The sequence below is a fragment of the Orcinus orca genome, chromosome 14, assembly GCF_937001465.1.
Source record: "Orcinus orca chromosome 14, mOrcOrc1.1, whole genome shotgun sequence".
In the NCBI taxonomy this organism is placed as follows: Eukaryota; Metazoa; Chordata; class Mammalia; order Artiodactyla; family Delphinidae; genus Orcinus; species Orcinus orca.
The window spans coordinates 31,383,115-31,386,824 of NC_064572.1; positions in this window are offsets into that span (position 1 = coordinate 31,383,115).

Sequence of the window (3,710 nt, forward strand, 5' to 3'; positions counted from 1 at the left end):
TAGGATCGCAGGGGGCGGTGCCGACAGGGCCAGTCCAGGCGGCTGTCGGTGCCGCTGCTCCGGCTTTCCCTTCCGCCCCGCCTCGCCGCCCCACCTGCGAGAAGACGCTCTCTTCGGGTGCACCAGCCAGTTTTATCACAGTTCCTTCTGGGCTCTCTCAAGCCATTTGGGAAGTTGAAGCCGTCCTGAGGAATCCCGAAGCCCCTTCAGTGGTGGGCGGCAAAGAAGGGCTCGAAACTGGGAGGCCAGGGGCAGCCTCTCCGCCTGATGTGCCGTCCTCCCTATCTTCTGAGGACAAAGACGGTGTCTTTTATTATTCCCTTGTGAATTGAATTAATATTTATGAGGCTCCTAGATAGCGGGAACAGGAGATGCACTAATCAAAACCACTCCAGAAGGGAGTTGTTAGGTGATTCCAGGCTCCCCTCACACTAGAGCCCTACCATTAAACATTTGAGGCAATTTCAAGGGCCCAGACCAGTATCTTAAACTCATTAAGAAAGTTTATATTCCAGAGCAAAGAACCAGTTGGCTACCTTTTACAGTGGTTCTCAAACTGTGGTCCCCAGACTGGCAGCCACCACATTACCTGGTAACTTGTTAGAAATGCAACTCATTGGGCTCCACCTTAGACCTAATGAATTAAATTCTAGAGATGAAGCCCAGCAATCTGTTTTAACAAGCCCTCCACGTGGTTCTATGCACACTAAAGTTTGAGAACTATTAACCTATTACTCCACATGCTTTTCTACCCAAAACCTTCCTCATGGGGGTGGGATAGGGTGGATTAAATTTTTAAGTGGCAAAAGCAAGATATACTTGGCCCTAAAACAGGGGTGAAGTGGAAGGTACTTGAGAAAGGTCACTGCCAAATTTAAACAAAACTGCACAACACTCTGGATACCCAGCATTACATCCCCAGCTCTCACCAATCGGTCTGGAAAATATTGGGCCTTTCTGTCCAATCTGCCTGGAGACCTCTGGAATTTAAGCATTCCCTAAGAAGCCTGTCCTTACTCCTTTGCTCTATATCACTACCTAGGTGATCTCATCCCCACCCTTCCCTCTGCCTTAACTATCAGCTTGAGAGGTTATTTTCCAAACCTCCTATTTCCCGCCCACTTTCCTGAGCTATAGGCCCAAATATCCGATAGTCTATTCAGGTAGATACCACTAGATTTCCCACTTCATCCTTTCAATTTGTCCTTCTTTCTTGACATACAAGGACCTCCAGGGCCAGAGACCCTTTCCTCATGCTGCCTCTGCCTAGAAAGCACTGCCTGCCTTTTAACAATTATGAATCTATTAAGACTCAATTCAAAGATCACCCATCTCCTTCCTGCCTCAAGAAGCTTTTCCTGACCTTCTTTTCTTTACCTTCCCTTGGGTAGACTCCCTTTTTTGCACCCAAGAAAACCTTTTATAGATGTCTGCTGTGACACATTTAACAGTAGTCATGGGCTTCCCTGGTGGCGCAGTGGTTAAGAATCTGCCTGTCAATGCAGGGGACATGGGTTCGATCCCTGATCCGGGAAGACTCCACATGCCACGTAACAACTAAGCCCGTGTGCCACAACTACTGAGCCTGCACTCTAGAGCCTGCAAGTCACAACTACTGAGCCCACGAGCCTAGAGCCCGTGCTCCGCAACAAGAGAAGCCACCGCAATGAGAAATCTGCGCACTGCAACAGAGTAGCCCCCACTCACCGCAACCAGAGAAAGCCTGCGCGCAGCAACAAAGACCCAACGCAGCCAAAAAAAAAAAAAAAAAAAACCCAGTAGTCATAGCACATGAGTATTTAACTTGCCTGTATTCAACCACATGAACTTAGCAAAAACAAAACACCTCTGAAGGTCATCATATGCTCCAGAGTTCACATAAAATAGGAGACATTATGCTTCTCCTAATGTGAATATTGCACTGTGTTTAAACACACATACCGGACTTCCCTGGTGGTCCAGTGATTGAGACTGTGCTTCCAATGCAGGGGAGCGTGGGTTCAATCCCTGGTCAGGGAAGTTCTGCATGCCAAGCAGTGTGGCAGCAAAAAAAAAAAAATATATATATATATATATATATATATATATATATACACACATACATATATATATATATACACATATAAAATTAAAATAAACACACCTACGTTTTGTACAGACAGCGCAGTAATTTTGTCCCCAAAGGGACATTTGGCAATGTCTGGAGACGTTTTTGGTTGTCACAACTAGGGAGGAGGGTTTTACTAGTATCAATGGGGAGAGGCCAGGGATGTTACTAAACATTCTACAATGCACTGGACATCCCCCTACAACAAAGAATTATTCAGCCTGAAATGTCAGTAGTACTGAGGTTAAGAAACTCTGAGTTAGACTAATCTTCCTAAATAACGGATTTGGTCATATAATTCCCTTGATTAAACTCCTCCACTAGCTTCCCACTGGAACCAGAATAAAATCCAAACTCCTAGCCATGGTCTATTAAGTCCCATATAATCTGGCTACTGCCTACCTCTCTGATCTCATCCCTCTTCACCTTCCTTCTCAAGCACCAAACTCTGGTCAAAATGGCCTTCTGTCTAAACATACCAAGCTTGTGACCAAACACACCAGAGATTCCCAGGATCTTTACACTTGTTATTGCTCCTATTTGCAATGTTCTCTATTGCATGTTACATCTCAAATGTCATCCATCTCCTCAGAGAGGTATGTATTCCCTGAACATTGTAGCATTAGTAGCCCCACTGTCACTAACACCACTACCAGTTATACACACTAATTACCCTATTTAATTTTCTTTATAGCACTTAAAAGCATATAAAATTCTGTATTTACTGTTTGTCATCTTCCCCTGCTGCCCTCGGAATGTACACTCCTTGAGAACAGGGATATCTCTAGAGTCTAGAAATAAAATGTTCAGTAAATACTTGGTTGACTACAACAGGGCCTCCCAGACTCAAGCCAATTATTTCATCCAGTGATCAACTAAATAAACAGAGGTCTGTTTCCAATAGTGGAGGAAATAACTGGCTCTGATAGACTTGTTGAGATAAGGATATGTTGGAATCCACAATGGAGTGTTATCCTAAGGGAATTTCAATGTAGGTTTGAAAATACAGCTTTTTCACTTCATATGCTGACTTTAGAAAATGTAACTCATTATATTGCCCCTGCTTAACATCAGTCTTTTATTAAACTGTAAACACTCTAAGGGTAAAAGCCATTTGGAATCCTCAGCATCTAGCATGAAGCTAAGGCACTTTTATGTACTGTCACCACCACTCTAAGCTGGAAATTTTTGTGTCACCTGTTACTGTGTGGTTTCTGTCTCCTGATTAGACTCTGATAGATATATCACATTTCACCCAAAACAATCAGTAATTAAGCCCTATAGATTTTACTTTCACATTCCAGCTACAAAATATTATCTACCTGTTTACTTTCCTTGTTATAGCTAGACCTCTTCTTTTCCCTAACTACTACCATTGGTCACTTTAGCTGATACATGCATTACATCATCTGAACCACAAAAATGGCATTCTGACTGGTTTTTCCATTGTCGAACCATCTTGCTCAGTAAGTTCAATCTATTTATGTTACTGAATAATATTCAAAGTGGTATGTATTCAATAATAGCTACGATTTATTAAATACATACTATATGCTAGACACTGTTAAGCACTTAACAAATATTCTCATTTTTTACACTCTGA